Raw genomic sequence first — 24803 nt, forward strand, 5'->3', positions numbered from 1 at the left:
GAGACACCGTCGATATTAACGGCAGAGGAGAAGCTGCAAGGAACCTGAAAGGGTGTCTTCTCACCAACGATAGCATTCCGTGGTCAACATTCATTACGTGGCCAGGCGCTTGGAAAATAGTCTTACTTCTGTCGCTGTTTTCTTTCAACGGTTGAGGTTTGACATCGGTCTCACTGCTCCCATCACTGTCCTTCTCAGTAGACGCAACGTCGGACTTGCCATCGGTCTGACCACTCCCATCGCTCCCATCGCTTTCCTTCTCTGTAGACGCAACGTCGGACTTGACATCGGTCGCGTCAATGGCGGTCCCACCATGTCCGTGTCTCTCCTGGTCTCTAGATTCAACACCAGTCGCGAGTTTTCCATTACGTACGTCGCAGCGTCTACGTCCTGGCGATCTGCGGTGTCACTATTACGCAGTTGCGGTCCAGTGGGCACATCTCCGTCACCGTCGATTTCACTGTGGCGCATAACATGCTGGGCCCCGGTGGTCATAATACACAAAGTGGAGATAATGCGTGTACTACTGCCAAAACCGTAGATCCTTTGATTGAAAAATGTGACATTACAAGCACATGCGATATTTGAAAAGGAGTGTATTTCGCAATTGCAAACACCAAGCATGTCTGCGCAAACATGAAACGACCACATTATTGAGAATTGTATGTGATGAGACAATACAACACACAGGTTTATTTTTACAGGGATTGGGTGCTCTTAACAGTTACAAGTAAACTTCAGCCTTACAATCCAAAGAAGCAACAGTGTTGATGTGACACAATACAAGAAATAAATTCAAGTTAAAGTGGGTTTACTCTTTCCAGTTGCAAACACCAGGTATCTCTTTATAAGCCTAATAACCGTGATGTCGACGAAATGGTCAATTTTGATAGATCTCAGTCTCAGTCCAACACACTACGAATCTGTATGGTCCTTTCCACGTAGCAACCAAAAACTTCGTGGACGTGCTCTTTCTACGTTGTATTGAACGGCTCTGTCCTTCAGGGCGAGACATTTGATATTGAGGTTGTATAATTTCTTTTTTGACATGAAGTTTTGTAGGATCGTATGCGGTGTCACGGACGAGTTGACTTTAGTGTAACCCCCTTTCCTCCTTGACGGCATATCCATCTTGCACCATACACCTGATGACTCTCTCTCGAAGTTTGTTCTCCAGCCAATGAATTTCGAATTTAAACGTAGAGTACAGCTTGGGTTGCAGGTGAGAGTTTCTGTTTCTGTACAGATATGTCACTTTGTCGATTGTGCCTTGAAAAGTTGTTAATGTGAACTCTTCATAAGTGGGACACCTCCCCAGCCTGGGTATCTCGTAAAATTAAGGATGGTAGATTTTAGGTTTGTCCACGTGAAAGAAAAATTCTTCATGGTGCCACCACTGTGTCAGTTGCTCTTCTTTCTCTTTGTATAATTAGCTTCTATTTTGTAGCTCACGCATACATGTTATGACACACATCTCCCGACCGGCGTACACATCTCCCAACCGGCGTACACCTGCGTTTGTTTGTTTGTATGTATGTATGTATGTATGTATGTATGTATGCGAGACCCAACGGTGGTGTTGGTTTGTAATGTGTCACGGCAGGCGGTAAAAAGAAACAGAGTTCAATCACCAAGTGTGTTCACCGTAGTGGCAATAAAAATACAGAACCAAGACGAGTCTGAGGTTTTTGGTTTTTATTTGAACTTACAACACTGTTAAGGTAAACTGAATATGCTCATTACAAGGTCTCAGTGTGATTTACACTATAAACCAGTGATTTGATTTGTAATACTTTAAAACCATCTCCATCTGGTCGTGTTTCACGGCATTTTCTCCCACCAGTTTCTCATAAGCGTCGGAGATAGCATCTAATATTTTCCTCTCCGATTTCAGCTGGTGCAACAGCGTATCTGCCATGATTCCCACCTTTGCATCCAATGCTTCAATCACACGGTCAAACAGGAACCGTTTAATGGAAGGAATGAAGCGAGGCGTGATGAGTTTTTTCCTGATGCTGTAATAATGGTCGGCGTAAAAGTAATCCTCCAAAACTCTCAGACACTCGTGTTGTCTCTGACTTGGGTGATTGGTTTTACACCCGTTGCATTCGTCAGTGCGGTACAGGTTGAGAATGTCATCTAGTAGGTGATACAGCGCAGTTTTCACGGCATCAACGAGTAACGGAGAGGCCCAATCGTCATGTTCGTCGTCAGAAGACACATCGTCTTCTCCCGACGAATGGTCGTCGTCTTTTGCAAGGAGAATAAACGGTAAATGAGGCTCAGAACACAAGAGATAGCCCCCTTATTTTTCAAAAAAAAAAAGAAATATGAGTTGTGCCTCAGGTATGGGTTTGTAGTACTGTGTACAATATTTTGTACAGTCCATTATCGACACCGCGCTCGGTCTTCCGACTGCCGTATGATTCTCCCGACCGACCTATGATTATATCGGGTGCGCTTGATTGCAAGCAAGCAAGTCAAGCTGACTTTGTGACACTGTCGGTGTATAACTGTGAGATTATTCTGTTACTATATGTTATCTTATATCTGTAGTTAAAGTAGTTGAATTATGTTAACAGCTGTGGATTAAAACAACTGGGAGGTTTTAACAACTTGGTGCCTGGTGACCCGGATCTTTGGCGTGCTGAGGAGGTGCAGATTTGGCCTGTGGTGAGATCGTGGGGCGAGACGAACAGAGGGCCGGCCTAAACAGAAAGGTAAGCACAGCCTGTTGTATTATAAATACCAAATGTGCATATTGGGCTTTCCAAATTAATCTGTTCGCTGAGTTACACGCATTTTCACATTAAATTTGTCGGTGTCTGGTTTTTGGCGCAAGATACTAACAACATAAGTTGAGGCTGAATTCCAGTGTGAACTGCTTCTAGCACAAGAAACTAATAACATACTATGTTGAGCCTAGTTGCAGCCCACTTTACCTTCCACATTTAACTTTGTCTAAGACTGGCTTCTGTAGCAATAGATATTAGAATTTTTCGTTGATGCGGCCATAACTCCAGTACATTGAATAGAGGTTTTGAAGTGGTTTATGGTGTCGGTGAGTCCCCGTTGATGCGGCCATGAAATTAGTATAAGATTAAGGTTAATCAGATGCTGGCTTACGGTGCCAGTAAGCGCCAGTAACGCGTGATGCGTAACGCGTCCGTAGGTTTTGGTTTATGATGCGGCCGTGTTCTGGTGATGCGGTCGTAAGTGCAGCATGAGTGGTAGCTGGTTTCAGCACATTGAATAGAGGTTAGACGGTGGTTTATGGTGTCGGTTAAGCCTCGAGGGCTGCGGTCATAGAATTATAAGTAAAATATTTACTTCACCCCTATTAAAGGTAAAGCAGACGCTGGTTTATGGTGTCGGTTTTGAGCATCGGGGACGTATGCATCACTTTTGTTTTATGATGCGATTTTGCCCCGTTGTGGCGGCCATAAGCGCAGTGAAAGGGGTACCTGGTGTATGGTGCGGTGGTGCTTCGGAATAGTTCTAACAGTTGAGCTCAGAGGTTTCTGTGTAAATTTCCGCTGGTGAAAAGCGCTCTCTGTGTGTCTCACTGCTGGTGAAACTGCTGGTGTGTGTGCGTGGGTGTGTTTCCGTGTGTGAGACGCGCTCTGGGTGTGTTTCTGTGTGTGAAGCGTGAACACAGTAACAGTGACGGTTGATGTGTGATTAGGAAGACACTAGAGTAAAGACACATTTTAGGATCAAAGGTTGATACCTAGTGTACATGTGGAAATTAATTTTGTTCATGGTGTGGCGACCCTCCTGTCTGTGGACGCACAGGCCGGTCCAGCGTCGTCTGGGTGCTGAGGTGGTGACTTGGGAACTGAGGACTCCCGCATAGCTACAGAATAACACTGGAACGGCCGTGTAATCACGGGTTCACATTTATTCTGGACTAGACCAAGACACATTTTGCGATCAAAGGCTGAGCTCTAGAGTAGTCAAAAATAAAAAGGTTGAATTCCTCGTTTCAGTGGTTGAAATTGTTGTGTGCCTGTCCCCTGACGAGCGTGAAATTAAATAAAGAGGGAATTTGGAGCCACATAGAGATAGACGGGCATAATTGGTTGTATTACTCTGTGGTGTAATAAAAATGAAAATAAAAAAAAAGGAGAGAGAGAGCAAGAGGTGTGTAGTGGAGAATTATTGAGGAGTAGAGAGAGGAATGTATTGGGAGACTGGCGTGCAGTTTACGTTGTCAAGGTGGGCGTGTTGCCTGCTTATCTGTTTAACAGTGATGAAAATGATATTAAATAAATCTCTTAGTGTGTTAATACAGGAAGCTACGGACCTGGACCAACTGCCCCCACAAGCACAGCGGCCGAAGCAAAATTATAGTAATGGGAACCACACCCAGCACGAATCAGCAGCTGTGAAACAGACAGCAGCGAGGAGAGAATTAGAGGAGAAAGTAAGAGAAGTTTTAACACATAAAATTTGGGGCCAACAGACTTGTGGAGGTTGGGAAAGCGTCCGGAGCATCACAACAAAAGGTGAAACAAAAACACACACAAGCAGAGAAATATGAGAGAAAGGCTCCTTTTAAGGTAACGCCTAGTTAGAGAAAAAGTTAAAAGAAAATGACCCGCCTACAAATGCACATGCATGCAATGAAGAAACAGCTTACACTCATGAACATGTGAAGATTTTCCAGCAAGGTTAAAGCAGCAAAAATTAACATAAATCTGTTGTTAAATGATCAAGTTTATCCATTACTAACAAATAAACCCTCTGGGTTACAGGACAACAATTTAACTTCAAAGAAAAAGAAAATAAAGAGACTGGTATGACCAACCAGTGATTAAACAACAAATTTAGTGGTTAAGAGTCAAATTGTGAGATGTTTTCTGCTGATTGAACAAAACAAATCATTACTGACGGAAAGAAAATTTCTCTTTTGTGAGTTTAAAAAATTTGAACATGTGCATGTTGTCCTGTCAACTTGGTGGGTTATGAGTTGATTATATCGTAAGAAAGAGAAAAAAAAGAAAAAAAAGGGGGAGAGAAGGCTCACACAGGGTCTGGCCCGGTGTTTCTCCCCTCTCTTTGTAACACAGCCAACAGAACATCATTTTCCTGTTCGTACACTTCGGTTTGTGTTTGTTTTGTTTTTGTTTTTTGTTTTTTTCTCTTTATGTTTAATTACAGGCTGCTTTGCTGGCCCTGAAAGCCGAGGCTGACCTGGACTCCTGCTCTCCCCTCTACGTGACCCTGACCAAACGCTGCAGCAGCTGGACCCACAACAACAACCTGAAAAATGTCAACAGTGCTGCAGGAATGCGATCTCATGCAGCAGAGACGGAGAGCACTAAACCTAAGGCCCGTTACACTACACGGGGGAAAATTCTCCGACAGCTTCAGCTGACAGAGCTGTGACGAGACGCCCGCCAAGCCCGAATGAAAAGAAAGGCCGAGCAAAAGAATGCTGACCTTAACAACTCTGCATTAACACTGTGCAGGACAGTGATGGACCAACACAGCAGCAAAAAGGGCGTGACCGAGACCGAAGGACCAACTGAGGTCAAAAGGCACCTCAGAAAGGACAAAAAAAAAAACCACAGAAGCAGAAGATGCAGGTTTCACCTACGGTGAGCATGGACATTGGAGAAAGGACTGCCCCAATTGGGGTCAGAACCAGGATGGACAGAACTTTGAGCAGCAGCAGCAGCAATGGTCGCAAATAGACTGAAAAGGAGGAGGGCAGGATCCCAGGACACGCTTCAGGCTGTGGTTTATCCAAGACACCAGAACAGGAAAGTGATGAACACACACACACACACACAAACACACACATCTACATACACTGGCTCAGAATGAAGAGAAACACACACATGAACAGATGTGCACTCGTTTATTGAGTGAGAAATGACACACACACACACACACCTAAATCGAAATGCTGATTCACTGAGAAGTGATCCACACACATACACATGCACATGCTTGTGCAATGAAGAGTGATGCACACACACACGCTGATGCAATGAAGAATGCTCTGCTAACAAACACTTATGCTGATATGCAAAATGCTGCACACAAACATCCCAATACATAATTTTTATAAGAAGCCATTGATTACTTAAAATGTGTTTTGTCACCCAGATTGCATTTATGTAGATTTAAGGAATAAGGTCTAAAACAGTTTGGCTATGAAAACAATGTCTGTGCGTGATGTCTGTTTACGGCTCAAGGCCTTGACTGAATTCTTTGCTGTGCTTCACACAGCCTGGTGAGGAACAGTGGCACAGAGGGAAAGTGATGAATTAATAGTGTAAGTTTTAGGCCGGAGTACTGCATTTTCTGTGATTGAAATTTAATTCAAGGAGGAACAAAGGTGCTATGGTACCTGAGGTTCTCATTCCTACACAATATTGTCCCGGCAGGAAGCAAAACTTTCCTGTGAATTTCTAGGTTGATTTTTGGTTTTGCTTAGCGCTAGCTTGATTTAATCAGTGAGCTTTGGCTTGTGTTCTTTCTCTAAGCGAGAGAGGGATAGTTTTATGCTTGGACATGTCTGCAATGGGCCCTAGTATGTGTTATTTTTATTAGTATTTTGTTGGTTATGTCTGTCTTCGTTTTTGTTACAGTACACTGAGATAAGAACATCGGAGAGGTGTGATCCACTGGTGGTGATATTTTGTGAGTTCATGATTTAACAATCAGCTCTTTAATCCAGGCCTGAAAGATTGAAATTTAAAGCGCTATAAAATATTCTTACTGTAAACAGTTGCAAAGTGTGTTACTCCATGATTATAATGGGCTTGGGAGAAATTCACTCATATGGGACATTGATCACGTGAGAAGTCCTGAGTCTAAAAGGATTGCAGCAAGTCAATCCAGTCAAAAAACAAGGAATTGTTTTCCTTTTAAAATGATGACGTCATCTTGCTGGTGATGGATGCTCGAATAGGGTGAGTGTGAGACTCCATTATCAGCAATATCTGGTATGAATGTGTGTGAATGAATGCATGTGACTGGACTGTGATGGACTGACTTGATACTGAGACAAAGTCTCCACGAACTTTAGGATTAGTAAATGCTGACAAACGATTCACCCAGCTGGCAAGAGAGGGTGGATGTTTCGCTTTGTTTTGTTTTGTTTTGTTTTTGCAGGAGCAGGAAGATAAGAGAGACTGGAGGAGGAGACGGTAGCTTCACATGAGAGTGTGGAACGGCAGATTTAACCCTTTGGTGGCTTGTTTTGAGTTACTGATGTTTGCATTAAGACAACTGTGCCTTGTTACCTGTGTTTTGATTAAGGTATCATGTTATATTATTGGGAATGCCAAATGCTACAGTGGGGAAATCTTTTGATATCACTCATGACTGGAATATGTTACTATTAACCATAGCAGGCCACTGTAAAAAGTTAATTAAGGTTTATAAAGGAAAAGTACCAAAACTTTAACAATATTTATGAATGTCTTGCCACATTCAAAATTAAATTCAAATTAAAATGTACCATTAAACTCAGAGAATCAATATGAAATAAAACATGCAAATTTTGTATAAAGTACATGACTGATAACTGTTCTGTCCTGAGCTTTTGTTTCCTATAGCTCCCACTCCACGACACAAACAGTTTTTACCACCAAAGGAGGTTAATTAAAAGTTTGACAACAAGCATAAAATTTTCCAAAACTTAGAGACAGAAAGGAGTTCTGAATAATCATAATTCGGCAAACCACTAGGATGGAGTTGGACATCCTCAGGGTGAAAGAGGGTTGGTGTGACCAAGGTGTGGTTTGGCTTGTTGTATGTACATTTTAATATGTTACAGCTCTGGATGGACCAGTTACCAGGGCATGGAAGGATGACAGACTTTATTACATGAGGAGAAGGGAATTTTCTGGGATTGAAGATCCTCAGGGTGAGTGGTTGACTAAAGCATGCATAAAATAATCATTTTGTTATTGAATGTTAATTGATTGATAATTGGCCACATTTACAGCTGTGTTGACTTGCTGTGGACACAGTTCACTTCATGTTTAAGGATTCTAATTCACAGATTTAAAACAGTGACACTAAGAGAAGAATAGGCAGTGCCACACTATCAGATGCGAGTGATGGTGGGGCTTAGTGATGAATTAGGATGATGAATTTATTGTTAAAGAATTCCCCTGCTGTGGACAATGAGGGAAAAACAGTGGGTACAAAGGGGGTGACAAATGTGTAGTTCATACTAACACACAGGTTTTGTTTCTAGGTAGTTCTGCAGATGCAGGCCCTGGGCAGAGCCAGGAGTTTAACAGATCTAACGTGATAATTAAATTGATTGTATTCCCCAACACAGGATGACAAGGCTGGAGCAGCAGTCCGCGAGAGAAGAATTTCTGATACTTCCTGAGATATGATGTCGCTAACTTTTTTAATTTTCTAGCTCCGATGAATTGACACATGGGAATGTGTCAAAAAGGGGGAAGTTGGGTTTTGACATCAAACAATGGTTTTATGAACATTTTATGACTTTATTTGTGTGTTTGATAATTTAGGTATGGTAAAACTTAAGCTTACAATGTGTTAAGTTTTGATTTCTTTTACACACACATAGATTATGATTAGAATAAGTTCCTTGGTCAGAGAGTCCTGAACATGATATTTTAAACCAAATTTGCATCACCGGAAGAACAATGGATAAAAACATTAGATTACCAAGGCTAGGGAGAGAGGTGTTTTGGTTTTCTGTCTCTTACAGAGAAAGGAACAGACACCAGATGAGGTCACGGAGATATGAGGACCCTTCACAGCAGAGACAGACTTAGGGACTGCCGAGACAGCAACTGGGGTCAAGTGTCATGGCGTTTGGGCTCCTCGAAAAGATGGATCCCATAAACACAGCAATAACCATGAAGGGGTTGGCCAAAATCTAGGAACACCAGACCAACGAGGTTCGAGAGGCTCTTGGCAAAAAGGGGGACACGGCGGTGACCCCAGAATACACAGATCTTTGTTTGAAATCGGGGCAGAATAATCCCCTGATTTGTGCAACAACCAAAGGGTGGTCTAACCCCGGAGGTCGAAGAAAGAAGCTGAGAATCACCCAACTGGAAGATACTGGTAGCTGCAGCAATAAAATAAAGGTTAAAAGCTCCTTAGACAGAGGTTCTAGTCTAAGTACATTTGAAAAGTATAAGGTGGCACCAAAATGGGGGTGGAAAACTGGAGCACCAAAATAAAGCTGTGGGAAAATTGGGGAGTAATGGGAGTGTCATCTGTATTTTGTTGTTGTAATCATTGTTTTTCTTGTCTTTGAACTGCGCAAACACAGAGGTCATTCCACATATGGTCGACCCGTTAAAGGGGGACAGAGGGCCTCAGGACCGAGAAGAACTGGACCTTGTTACGATGGAGTGTATGTTGTAAGTGATCTCTTTTTTAAGAGATCAAGAGAGGGAATTGTGAGATTATTCTGTTATTATATGTTATCTTATATCTGTAGTTAAAGTAGTTGAATTATGTTAACAGCTGTAGGACATATATTATCCTTTAGTCTAGATTGTGTGCTGTGTATGTAGTTTAGTTTCCATTATACTTTTGGGTTAAAAGAACATAATCATTTTGTAGTTCATTAGACAGGTGTGCATCACTCTGTATCCTTGATCTGCTGTGAATGTGTTACACTGTTTTCTTGACATATTATACTGCTGAATCATGAAGAGAAATGTTGTATGCAGGAGGCCTTGTTGTTCTGATAGCAGAAGAGACAAACCACATTCCATACCCCCACCTTTACAGAGAGCAGAGACACAAGAAGCCGAGGTCATAACTTAGGCGCCGTAAGAGAGAAAACATGTGAATGTTTAGGCTTTTACGACTAGGTGGGGGCCACTAGGGGCTATAAAAGGCTGAGTAACCCGTCACCATTTTGAGACTTGCTGTGACCCTCTGCAGGCAGGTCTCCCCATCATGATGGTTCTTATGCTCATAAGTGTTGAATTATATGGAAATAAAGTATTGTTGATTGAGCATATATACACCGAGTATTGTCCTTCCTTCAGCCCAAAGATTAAAACAACTGGGAGGTTTTAACATAACCCATAAGGAGCCCATAGACAGTGATGCCACAAGTGCACAGCATACGTTTGACGTACCCGAGGGTGTTGTTTCCGTGCGGCGAGATGACAGAGCCGTCCAAGTTGTATAACCCATGGGCCGATAACATACTGAAAATACACATGTTGTATGGCAAGATGCTAGATAGGATCAAACCGGAGGAATGGAGTGATATTGCACTCCATTACGTAGACTTTATGGACCTGGAAGACTTGCGTGTGTTGTGCTTTGACGGATTGGACATTGTGTACTTTTGGCTTTGCTGCAAGCTTAAGGCATTGCTGGTCTGATGGGCGCGTTGGTACGTATATGTGGACAGAATAGCCGCGGTGGGATGCGGTATGACCCTGCTGTTAGAAGACGAGAACAAAACGGCAGCGGACATAAAGGCGCTCGCTCGAGAGCTATGGCTTGCTTACAAGGCTTACTTTGTATCGAGTTGGGTTGTCAAACAGCCTGGGTTGCGGTGGGACACTCAAAAAGTGGAGACCACGCACAATGACTGTGATAATGAAGCCGGGGTGGAAAAACTTTTGTGTGTCACAACCGAGGACAAATGCGATGCCACGTTTGGGAGAGGTCTTTCGGACCGAACGTAACAGAGAAGATTATCTTATGTGGTGCAAGACCAACGACAAGGATGAGGGGCGAAAGACCACAACTCTTAGGTTCTGGTACCCCGAACAGTAGAAAAAGTAAACGCTGGGGGGGTGGGGGGTGTGTGCATTCTATCTACCTGTATGATGTCATGCTGCGTGTAATAATAAAACTATATGAAATATCACTTGTTGTTGTTGATGTTGAACTCCCATAACATTCCAATCAGACAAAAATTGACTTACTATATGGCTGCGTTTACCGTACTGTATATATATATATATATATATAATTACACACATTGGAAATCATAAGTGTAATACCTGTCGGTCACAGCATTCTTCACTAACAAAGACTGACAGACATGGGGTACGGGTATGTCTTCGCTGGGTATATGTGGGCGACTACAGAGGAACCTACGTGGGAAACAGAGGATTGGTCTTTGGGACCACCTTCTTCACCATGTTATAGTTTACCATGTTATAGTTTACCACATTATAGTGAAGGCAGCGACGATGATGAGGAGTATGAGTTATTGTTATTCGGTCCCCCTCCTTATGGCGATGATGGTTATTCCTATTATTATTTCGGGCTCCCTCACTAGATGGGGGGTGGGGGGGGGGTATAAACTTTTGTTGCATACTTTTTTTTTTTTTGATCATTTTATTTTAAATTTCCAAAATATGATACAGAAACAAAAACAGCCTCCCCCCCCCCCCTCCCCCCCAAGAAAAAAAAAAAGGGCTCAGTTACATTACAGGAAAAACAGTTAATTCAAACGGACTTGCACTTAATGATATATATACACATACATATACATACATACATCTGCGTGCATATATGTATACATACATACACACATATATATATATATATACACACACACATACACATACATACACATACACAAACCTGAAATTAATGAAAGTTTACAAATCTAGTTTAGCCCAGTCTGGCTTTTGCAAAGTGTTCCAAAAAGGGGTTCCAGGCATTCAGAAAAGAGTCCTTTGAATAATTACTGAACCTTTCCATATGTATTATGAACATCATGTCTGTTACCCACAACTGAAAGGAAGGAGGGGTGGGGGACTTCCATTCCCTCAGTATTATTCTCTTGGCAACAATCAGGCCTAGTTCCAGTGGCCCCTGTAATTTAACCGGAAGTAGCTCTGACGTGGGAGAACATCCAAAAATTACAAGTTCAGGTTCAGGCTGTAAAGGTTTCATATATGCCTTGGAGTACCAGTCAAATATTTTAAACCAAAAGCCTCTTAATGATGGACAAGACCAAAAGGCATGAAACAATGTGCCTTCTGCTCGTCTACACCTGTCACACATTGGGGAAATAGAAGGATAAAACTTGTACAATCTGACCTTAGAATAGTGTAACCGGTGGAGGATTTTAAATTGAATTAATTGATGCCTACTGTTTATTGAGCAGGAATGAATTTTGGACAGACACTTACTCCACATAGATTCGGGCACCCTCATGCCCGATTCTTTCTCCCAAGCCTGCCTAATCTCAACGTTATGCACTACAATAGAGTCGCCAAATAATTGTACAATTTTTGTGATAAGATGTCTGGAATCAGGTTGGCTGTTGAGTATTTCATAGATCCCGTGCTCAGAATGTAAAGTTGCAAAGTCTTTAAACTTAGTTTGAATGTAATGCCTGACCTGCAAATATCTATAAAAGTGTGAATCTGGCAAATTATATTTCTCTTTTAGTTGACCAAATGATAAGAATTTGTTATCAATATACATATCTTTAATATACACTAAACCCTTGTCTCTCCAGTCATGATAAGTCTTGTCATGCCAAGGAGGCATAAAATCATGATTAAAACATATTGGCGTCTGTACAGATGTGTCTGGCAATGCCAAAAATCTTCTAATCTGATTCAAGATTCTGGTGGTTTGTTTTAATACAAAACCCAGACATTTATAAGTGTCTAATTTTCCAAGCTTAGTAAATAACATAGCTGACAGAGAGGAATTTTTCACTAATTCAGCTTCTAGTCTAACCCATATTGGGGACGTCGATACCTGATTATCCAGGCAGTCCTGCTGCCAGAACACTAATGCTCTGATATTAGCAGCCCAGTAGTAATGTTTAAAAACTGGCAGACCCAGCCCTCCTTCTCTCTTAGTTTTCTGCAAATGCACTTGAAATTCTTGCCCTTTTACCATTCCAAATATAGGACTGAAGGATTGAGTCCAATTGCTTGAAGAAGGCTGCTGTAAGATTAATGGGGAGATTTTGACATAAATATAAAAATTTAGGAAGAGAAATCATCTTAATTGAATTAATACGTCCAATCATTGACAAAGGTAGTGTTTTCCAGTATTCAATGCTTTGCTTTAGCCCTGACAAATACTCATTGAAATTCAAGTTAAATATTAACTTGGGATCTCTAGGTATAATCAAGCCGAGATAGTTTAGATCGTTCCTGACTACTTTGAATGGAACTTGCTGCTGAAATTCTGGTGAGCTGTTGTTGGAAAGAGGCATAAACTCACTCTTTGACCAATTAATGGTATATCCTGATAATTTACCAAAAGCTGCAATCAGGCTGAGGAGCAGAGGAACAGATTGTTCAGCATCCTGCAGGTACAATATTACATCATCAGCATACAAGCTAATTAGTGATTCAACACTTCCAACCTGGAGCCCCTTGATGTCTGGATGCACTCTTATAGCCACAGCAAGAGGCTTCAAAACAATAGAAAAGAGGGCTGGGGATAGTGGACAGCCCTGCTGCACCGAGCGCTGCAGGAGGAATGGGGCAGATTGGTGTTGTTGCATACTTTTAACTAGCTTGCTTGAATAAAAGTGTTCACATTTCATGTTCGTGTGCGGTGTTGTGCACCACATTGGACACTTGGAAACACTCACCTTTTAGATGAATTTCAGCTATATAATCTGTGGCTGCATGTGTAAGGAAACACATTGACGCTCATTTGTCATGTATACACAAGGTGTTTATTTGAAATAAGTTGCACTTCACAATTAGCACACCTACGCATCACATTTGAGTACTTCATCCACTCGTATTACTTGAAAATTGGTGCACATTCAATATGTACATGTCGTCGTTAGTTACGGTTGTACAGAACTATCCAGAATGGGCCTTCTTCTGAAGTACCTCCACACGATGTCACATAGACCAGGATCACTGGGGTGATGAGACCTGTTGGATGCATACTGGCTGGTCGATGTGATGAACAGAGGCTTCGCTTTGACTGAGTATGCTAAATACAACATATTAGCGACGCGGATTCCTTGCACTGTGGCCTAGTCGTGTAACCCGACGTCTTATAGCACGACGCCTCAAGGTGACCCGTTGTCGCCACTTTAAGCTCATTCGGACATTCTCGACCTATATTGGGAACAATGGTAACCCTTAGCTTGTTGGTTAGCGAACTAACCTGCATGTATTGGTGATGTACCTTGACTTGTGAACTTTACCTAAATAAAGAAATGTAATACTTTGCCAGCACTGTGTCGTTCAATATCATACAGACAAAAGTGTAACATTTCACTTCTATCTTCACGTGTCTTCACAAACACTAATACAATGGGTGCGGGAGAATCAAGAGTCCGTGTCACAGCTGTGTTCTTACTCGTAGGGCTCACGATCGTTAACGCTACCCTTAGCTTTAGGGGTCCAGTAACGTATCTGACGGATTCCGGATCCTACAGGTGCTCCGTCTTCGATGCGGTTGCGTTTGACTGGATCTTGGTTCACTTCGGACTGTTGTTCCACGTTTTTCCCGTAGTTATAATAAGCTGCCAGCAAAGTGTAACCCTCCCCGAATCCGCCAGGGTCCTTCTCAGATGAGCTGGTGTTTCTAACAGGCAGAGGCCGGGGTGTCGCTTCGGCGAAGAGTGTGGGACTGTCATTATTCAGCTTCAAGTTTCTATGAACGACAGGTGGATTGTCCGACGCCAGCCTTGGGAATACTGTGTCTGTATTACGCATTCTAGGTTTTAGATTCCTGTGAACGACAGGTGGCCCTCTGAGGTCTGTACGCCGGTCTATTACCTCGCAATGCGGATCTGATCTCAGTTTTAAGCCTTCGAGCTTATCACAGAACTTGATCTGATCGGCGCTTTGAGTCTGGTGACATTGCAGTTCTCTGATCATGTCGTAGTCTTCTTTGCCATCTGAAAGCTTGCTCACATCCTTCATACAATAACGTACGAGCGATTGCATGTCTGGGAACGTAAGCTGGTGAGGCGACTGCGCGGTAGACAATAGGATGTATCGTGTGTACGTGTCGTCTGCACCGATTGCGTATTTCAATGTGGTTCCTTTGCCTCTGATCAACAACTGGAATGTATCGACATGTATCAACAAGTCGAATGCAAATCATTGTGAACTAACTGTACTTGACACGTAAGGAAGTTATCGCTTTGTTGCGATCTTGATCGACTAACCACCAGGCACAGAGCATCTCCACTCGATCTCTTAGTTCAACCGAGGTTTTTTCAACCGCAAGTATGCCCTGCTGCGCAGATCTTCAGCTTCTTAAAAAAAGCAAGTGCCTCATGCCAAAAAACTAGCTCATGTACACGAGTGTCACTTCGGGAAATGTAAAGTGTTGTTCACTCAGATGTCTTTTGTGTACAGCGGCACGCTTTGCTTTTACATTATGATCAAAGTATTGTTTTCTTTTGTGTACAGCTGTATGCTTTGCTTTTAAAAAAAAAAAAAAAAATACGCTCTTCTCAACTGCACACAATTGTATCTGTATGTTGTTAGACGCTGCAATAAACCGATGCCTTTGCAGACACAGAGACTGTGTGGTTAATGATTGTGCCCATCACATACCCTTTGCTTTTAGTTTATGCTCTTCTTAACTGTGTACAAATGTATCTGTATGTTCTTAAACACTGCAATAAACCGTTGTCTTCACAGACACAGAGACTGTGTGGTTAATGATTGTGCCCATCACATTTGAATCTGTATGTTGTTACACAGTACAATAAATGAATGTTATACAGAATATAACTGACATTCACCATTTTAGAATAGTTTTTATTATACACAAATATAACACTTGTAGTAGAAATACTTGTGGTTCTTTATTATACACAAATATGTTGGATGCAGTAGCCAAACTCATAATGGCAATACTTGTAATGGCAATACATGTACTATACTTGTAGTAGGTTTTTTTATGTATCATACACACAGATAAGCTGTTAGTTTGTCAATCCATTCACAGACAAATTCTCACGGTATCTTTGGTGTTACATTCTGAACAAGCTTTGTTCACACACGCGCAGGTCGCGTGACCACATAGCATCATGTACACTCTGCGCTGGTTACAGTCAACGCGGGTGACATCTGACACGCTGCTACCTTACACATAAAACACATTCGTTTCCCAGTTACCCTCACGTTCTCCTTGATGCATGCCTCAAAGGAAACATGTCCGCAGCTTAACATGTACATCTGTTAAGTTCACAACAACACACACAAGTCAGCAGATCTGTCCCACGTGACCCCACAGTGGCTAGCGCGGAGGAAGTTGAAAGCTCTGGCTGAGGCTCCGGTTGAGGTTTATTGAAAGACGCAGTTATTGCTGCGGCTAAAGACTCTTCTTCAGAGTCTGCAACAGGCTCGGGCATCGCTTCAATTTCTTCTTCCGCTTGGGTTTGCTCTTGCCTACAGCTTGCGCTCTCTGTTAAGGTCAAACTATCAGTATACTTTGCTCGAAGAGACCTCCACTGAGTTGGTGCATCGAGCTCAAAATTTAAAATGTGTGCACCAAATGTATTTTCGGCTTGGCTCCTGTAGTTTATATCAGTGTGAACGACGCCTGTGATTTCTCTGCTGGTGAAAAAGTAAGGACACTGGAACAGGTCTACATTACAGTTCAAAGTGGCTGTAAGTGAAGTCTGTTCCATTAACTCTCTAAAAATGTAACGTTTCATCCAAGACATGAACCTTTTCTTTGAATGTGCAGAGTATTCAGCAAGCTTATCCACAGGAACTATCACATGAATCAAAGTCAGAGTTTTGTCATATGTGACCCTGTAATAGGAGTCGTACTCCAAAACAGTGAATCTGCTGACGTGATATCGTTTCACATATGAGGCTGAAGGGGGCGCCTGTTTCTTATCCAGCTCACATCTCCGCAAGACACCAGCAACTAGGTAGATGTTCGCAGAAGCCATGGCTGTATGTGTACAGTGAGTACTTTGGACAACTGCTGAAAAGCTCTGCTATTTATGGAAAGTGATGCCCATCGGGCAGGCTGGTCAGGAAAACTTTCTCAGTCGGGACTCTTGGTTGGGAAAGCTCTCTCGGTCGGGAAAACTCTCTCGGTCCGGTCTGTCGGTCAGGCACCTCGGTCGGGAAAACTTTCTCGGTCGGGACTCTCGGTCGCGAAAACTTTCTCGGTGGGGAAAACTCCCTCGGTTGGGAAAGTTTTGGTGTAAAGAAAGGTTTGCCGTTTTGATGGATTCTGTGTAATGTACGTGAAATGACATGTATTCTGTGTGATGCAAAAGAAATAAATGTCATGGCAAAGTAATACTTTGGATTTCGTTTGTTTATTTTTCTCAACACATCCATCTACATTTTACATCTTTTACAATGTTAAAAACGATACACATACACACATACCACGGCACAACATTTCACATACCCATGATAAAATGAAACAATGAAAATGACAGCTATTCTGAAAATACCAGCCGGAGTTTGTGAAACACACTGCCTGTTTGAAAACTTTCTCATTTGGGACTCTCGGTCGGGAAAACTTTTTCGGTCGGGAAAACTCTGTCGGTCGGGGCTCTCGGTTGGGAAAACGTTCTCGGTCGGGACTGTCAGTCGGGACTCTCGGTCAGGAAAACTCCCTCGGTTGGGAAAGTTTTGTCAGAGGTTTTGGTCTGTCTGCTGGTGTAACTTTGAGTAACAGCTGCTCATGGTTCATTATGAGAAATTATCCTGTGAGGTGTAAAGAGTGGCCGCTTTTCCCTTATAGAAGCGCTCTGTGCCCTGGATTGAGAGCGAAGGTATTTCGCACACAGGTAATAATAACACCTTTCTTTACACCAAAGTTTTCCCGATCGAGAAAGGTTTCCCGACCGAGAGTCCCGACTGAGAGTCCCGACCGAGAGAGTTTTCCCGACCGAGAGAGTTTTCCGACCGAGAGTCCCGATCACGAAAGGTTTCCCGACCGAGAGCCGGTCGGGAAAACGCTGCCGGTCGGGAAACTTTGTTAATGTTATATTAGATTATATTGTTGAACAGGAGCTAAGTACCTAGTTCTGAAGCCACGCGTTGGGAAAACGCCGCCCATCAGGAAAGTGCCGCCGGTCGGGAAACGCTGCCGGTCGGGGATGTCGGTCGGGAAAGTGCACTCCGTTGGGAAAACTCTGTAAGCGTGTATGTGTGCGGCTGTTCTGCTCATCTCATCTCATAAGACACAAAGTTAATTAAAAAGTTTCAGTTGGGCAACTGGACATGACGCATAATTATCCGCATGACCAGTGGTATCAGAAACCCAGTTACGCGGACCAAAGAAACCGCAGCGTGCCTTCTGTACTTTGGAATGTGCAACAAAGGAGAGAATATGAACTCAAACAAGCTCAGCGACACACAGCAAAACACAACTACAGACCCGTCGCTGTTCCGAGAGAAACAGCAAGACAGGACACCAGCGACGATGTCGTTCTCCAGGCGGATCGCTTCCCACGTAAGAGGCCTAGGAATGCGATTGTGGTAAACAACCAAAAAGAGAAATATCTTCGTTTGGACAGAAGAGGTTTTGAGCAGGAGCGAAACCACAACCGCCAGGAAAACTGGCCGGCCGCAGGACCATATCCAATTAAAGGAAATAACAACCGTGTGTACTGCGAACCGGATCGTGTAGCAACTAGACTAGTCGACCAAATAAAACGCGGTAGGTGGCAGTACCGCGAAAACGACAACCAGCAAAATATAAGGGATGTCCACAGTGATAAAAGAAAACCACTCTCATCCCGAAGGCAGCAACAGACCACCAGAGAGGTCAGATGGAAGAAACCCATCTCCATCAAGCACCCCGTGCCTACCTCGAGAGACAGTCTAGATCAAGAGAGCATCAGAATTAAACCTCAACAACAGAAACAACGTCCCAAGAATGATGCGAGACAAACAAGCCTTACACACACGCATGCTCCGCCGGTGAAGACTTGTAGTTCAAAGAGACCGTGGAGAAACGAGAAACAGTTCAACAGCCCACAAACCACCGACTCCGACGATGAGTCTGATTGTGACAAGGAACAAGAAGAAATGCAACCTGTGCAAAACGTGCGTTTGAGTTCCTCTGATTCCAGTTCATCGAGTTCGAGTTTGTCTAGTTCCTCAGATTCCGATTCCTCTTAACCAGAAACCAAAGATGCACAGAGACCACCATATTATCCTGAAAGAAACAGTAGTCCGTGGAATGGAATAAAACGTACCAGCCCTGCTACCTCTGTTAATGTCACTCGGACCTCAGCAGAACGTACACAAAATCCCAAAAACAAGTACGATGCACTGACAAACACTGCTGAAAGAAACAGTAGTCCGTGGAATGCACTAAAACGTAACAGCCCTGCTTCCTCTGTTAATCTCACTTGGACCTCAGCTGAACGTGAACAAACAGCAAAAAACAAGTGCCATTCGCCGACAAACAACACTCCAATAATGAACGCACAAAAAAAAGCTTGCGTGTCATCACGTAACCCATCAGCTCAACGATCTCGGATAGAGCACAAGAGCACCAACAACAGCCAACACAGCCAAAAAAAGAAACAGAAGACCAAAGTCACTTCCTGGCCAAGTTCCCTGGCAGAAGAGACCAACCAACAAAACCTCAAAAACACTACCAATGGACCCCCCTCACCAGGAAAACCTGTGAACAGCCCCCCACAAAGTACTCCTAACAAGAAGAAAAGTAAGGGCGCCTCCTCACCAAGTACAGGTGTAAGCATCCCATCGCGTAACCCTCAACGGGTGAGGGTGAAACGCTGGAATACAAAAACCAACCAAACACCCTGTAAAAGAACAACTAAAACCAAACGTGTGGTAACTACAACGCCTCCGCAAAAAACACAGTGTGTGCTCAGCAAGTCATCACCCACTGCACCAAAAGGCCAAATGGAGAACCTCGACTTGAAAACGGACGAGATTCCTCCTGAGACAGACCCCGCTGAAACAGCGCACGAAACCACCACCGTTGGAGATACTCAGGTCCATGATAACACTGAGATACAGATGTTACGCGATCCAAAGGAGGACGCTGATTGCATATCCGAGCGTCACGGTGAACCCGCACTTGGAAACTGCGAGACCGGCAGTCTAGCCCCACTTCAAGGTGATATGCCAACTGAAGGCGGTCACAACTCGGGTCACGACATCGACTTGATCAGCGCTGCAAAAACCCAAGCGCTAATCCAGGTGTTAAATAACAATAACCCATCATACCTGTCAGAAGGTACCTCACGACAAGTTACAACGCAGCAGCAACAAAGCGCAGGTCCAGAGTCTGCAGATCTCTCAGCTGAGGAGACAATCAGAGCCAATGAAAGTTTTTAAGTCAATCATTTTGCATAACATAACCCAACTGATCTGTATCAAAGGTAAACTAATGCGGTTTTTAAAAAAAAAATTGTACAGGTTCCATAACAATAACCCATCATACCCGTCAGAAGGTACCTCACGACAAGTTACAACGCAGCAGCAGCAACAAAGCGCTGGCCCAGAGTCTGCAGATCCCTCAGCTGAGGAGACAAAAAGAGCCACTGAAAGTTTGTCAGTCAATCATTTTGCATAACATAACCCAACTGATCTGTATCACAGGGAAACTAATGCTGTTTTTTTTAAAAAACAAATTGTACAGGTTCCACGTAATGGATGAGTTTCAAGAGAGCGCTGCGTACATAATTGACATGCAAGAACATTTCACCCCACTAAATGGTCCACAATTTGCCGACGTGCTCGTGTCGGTAGTGGAAGGGACCTGTAACGCTTATAGTAGCAATGACCAACAAGCCTCGTACCTCTTACCACCACATAATGCAGAACCTAGCGCGGATACTCACACTCTGATCATCAGCCATGAAAACTCAGATGGGCTGTCAGTTGAACCCAAACAAACAACCCCCTTTGAAGAACACATTGGTAAAACAATAACAGAAGAAGCCAGCTCGCGCATCCACACCGGGGACGAGTCGACCGCTAAAGCATACCGACAATCACCTTCCGACACATCCTTCCTCCAAAGGCTGTCCCGGAGGAGTCCAGATGAAAACTTCCGAGACTGGAACCGAGAGTATCGTGAATTCCTGCAATCCATACTTGAAATGGTGCAAAAGGCCATCAGATGCACAGTCTGCGAATGCACATTCAACAATACTGTACTCTGCAGTAATTACGCCATCAAGTTAAACCGACCAGTTCAGTGCGCCTGTGGTTGTGTGATATGCTCACTGTGTTACACCAAAGACCGAGGTTGTGTTAAGCACAAGATAGTATCAAAACGCGCTACTGTCAACGTTACAGCTAGTCAGCTGGCTAACATAGCTGAAGCCGATGCTCAGTGGGATCTACAGCTAGATAACACAGCTCCATTTAGGACCGAGATCAACAGAAGTGTACAAGATATTATACACCTGCACCGCAGCGCTCCCACCGTAGACGAATTGAAACAAGGTTAGTTGTGAAAGTGTTGTCTTGTGTGTCTATGCTATCCACTGCGAGCGATGTTCATATTTTCGTATGTTTTCTTTTTTTTTCTGTTTAAGCTTTCGAGAGTTTGATCAACGCACAAGATGTGACGGCCTTCAGGTACTGGCTCAACTCCCCCATGCCGCAGCAGTCGGCGTACAGATACGTGTGTATACCGCACGTTCCAGGCTTCTGGGATCACATCGTGGTGGGATGCAACGTGCCCAACACAGAAGCTATCCTAGCGTCTGATGTACACACACCAAGATTGTTTGATGTTAACATGGGTGCCGTAGACTTTCATTGGTGTTGTTTTGTATTCGTTGACCGCGTTATCCTGGCCATGTGGTGCTCCACGAGAAATAATGACACTGGTGTCATCCTACTGCCAATCACCGACAGAGTCAAGGTCGTATTCGATTGCATGCCTTCCGAGAGTCCCACTTTGGCTCATTTCATCTCTATTCTCGCAGCTAAAACTGGCATGGATGCAACTGTGCCTCAGATTAAACAGCAAAGAACAGAGACAGATTTAAGCTATGCCATTGACCTCAGGTACCCAGAGCAGCTATTTAGTCAACCCCCTGACTATCTGGATGGAGATCCTAAGATCGACATCACACACGAGTTTGGGTGTAATCGTGTTATGGCACTTCATATGCCTCAGGTCTATACTTGCAATGATGACTTACTCAGACCTCTGTGATAACTGTTAAAACTCCCAGTTCTTTTAATCTTTGGGCTGAAGGAAGGACAATACTCGGTGTATAAATGCTCAATCAACAATACTTTATTTCCATATAATTCAACACTTATGAGCATAAGAACCATCATGATGGGGAGAGATGCTTGAAGAGGGTCACAGCATGTCTCCAAATGGTGACGGGTTACTCAGCCTTTTATAGCTCCTAGTAGCCCCCACCTAGTCGTAAAAGCCTAAACATTCACATGTTTTCTCTCTTACGGCGCCTAAGTTATGACTTCGGCTCCTTGTGTCTCTGCTCTCTGTAAAGGTGGGGGTATGGAATGTGGTCAGTCTCTTCTGCTATCAGAACAACAAGGCCTTCTGCACCCAACATTCTCTTCATGATTCAGCAGTATGCAATGTGAAGAAACAGTGTTACACATTCAACAGTGTCAAATAATACAGGTCAATCCAATAGATCTAATGATTTTCACACTCTTTTAAGTCAGAAGTATAATGCAAATTAAAACTACATACTGATCACACACTCTATATTAAGGGGTATGATATGATCTACAGCAGTATCATAATTCAACTACTTTGATTACAGATATAAGGTAACATATGATAACATAATACTCTCTCATAACTGGGAATTGTTGAAAGTGTTTGTTTGTAATTTTGATATGGTTTTCGTAATCGTGTTACGGTGCTTCATATACTTCAGGTCTATACTGGCAATGATGACTTACTCAGACCTCTGTGATAACTGGGAATTTTTGAATGTGTTTGTTTGTAATTTTGATATGGTGCTTCGTGATCGTGTTATGGTGCTTCATATGCCTAAGGTCTGTACTCGCTATGATGACTTACTACTGGGACCATTGTGATAACTGGGAATTGTTGAAGTGTTTGTTTCTGTTACATTTCTCGTCAATGATGACTTACTACTGGGACCACTGTGATAACTGGGAATTGTTGAAGTGTTTGTTTCTGTTACATTTCTCGTCACGTGTGTACTTTTATCTAACACTGGTGTACCTTGGGAAACTTTTTTGTACATTTACATTTCAATAATGTGAAATCACCATATATGAACTTTGTTAGTGTTCACAGAATGTATTATCTAAATCATGAAGCTTTTACTTGTTTCTGTCTTACATGTATTTTGATCAACACTGTTGTCGAACTCTTGATGATGGGAGGGATCCGAGTTCGTTATGATACCCACCAGAAGTATCCAGTTCATAAGGAAAGACCGTCATGTATAACATTTTATATTTCTTACAGCAGGTCTTACTGGATGTCTTACATCTCTTGCACTTGATCTCTTTTGTTTTGTATTTTGCACTGCCTTTTACATTTACATATATGCCTTGCATGTCATTAAAGGTGTTACAAGAACTCTTATATTGTATGGTTGTTTGTACTTGACGACGACGACAAAAGCCTTGATCGTGTGAAACATGCGAAGTACACGAATGTGTTCCTCTGAGACAGAGGACCATGACAAAAGTTACTACGCTTTATAATTCTGGATGGTACACTGAACAGCGTCACATTCACTGACACGGGCACACATCTTAAATCTGTGCAATACACAAAATCTACATACATAGGTAAAATTGCGCTCTTGCGTCAGGCAACATACTGTCGGTTGGGAGATTATCCCTCGGTCCGGATTTTATTTTTTTTTGTTTTGGTCTCTTATGGGGTATGCATATAAAATGTCAGCACAGCACACAACTGAACAGTTATATCATTCAACTTCACAAGAGTTAGTTGGAGTACGCCTGGATCATCTACTGTAGTTCTGGGATGGAACTTTCATGGAAATTTCGCATCTCACACTACCTGAGCAAAAATCGAAATGAGTTCGAGTGGTTATTGATAACACTGAGTGAAGACCAAGGATGTCTCAATGAAAAACAGAAGGATTTCGTCAAGCGTGCGTTTAAGAAACACAAACATGAGACTGAGCACATGCTACATCCCGAGTGTCTGATCTCCAAACTGTCCCAGTTCATGGACACAAAGGATGCAGAAACGATGATCTTGGGCATGTTTGAATCATTAAAAACCGATGCTGTGACATCTCACAAGGATTACAACGTCGCATGTCCTCTTGAACTGAAAATCCAAGGAGAACTTGACTACATCGATGAGAAACAAGCGTTGTGTCATGTGTTCTCCATGCTGAGCGCGAATGAGCTATGTCGAGTGAAGAAGCTGTTGTCATGGAGGATTGTGCAACGAGAGGCCAGCATTCCCTATGGTACTATGGAATTGATTAGCAGCTACCAACTGGCTGAAAAGGTCACAAATCACTTTTATGGCATGCACAAATGTATCACGTTCGCGATCCTAATCCTTTTGGATCGCAAGGATCTGATGCCGGGGTTGAATATCCCGGAGGAGACACATCTTGTCATCTGGGAAAAATGACTGTTGTGACAAATATTTGCTGACATTGTTACGTTTGTACCAAGAACCTATCGCTGTGATTACTAACAATGTTGGTGAAAAAAAAATAAAGCTTTATTCCATTACGTGACTGATATTTGACTGTTCTTTGACAGTCGAGATTATGGCTAGTCATAATGATTGGTGGATCACAGATGGTGACGATTGGCTCAAGGCAACACTTATAGCTGCTCCGATCTTGATTGTGTTTGATTTAATTTTGATTGCCTACAGGCTCCACGGAAAATGAACATCATCGTACATTTACAAACCAGGCTCCC

This window comes from Pelmatolapia mariae, linkage group LG23, assembly GCF_036321145.2.
Source record: "Pelmatolapia mariae isolate MD_Pm_ZW linkage group LG23, Pm_UMD_F_2, whole genome shotgun sequence".
In the NCBI taxonomy this organism is placed as follows: Eukaryota; Metazoa; Chordata; class Actinopteri; order Cichliformes; family Cichlidae; genus Pelmatolapia; species Pelmatolapia mariae.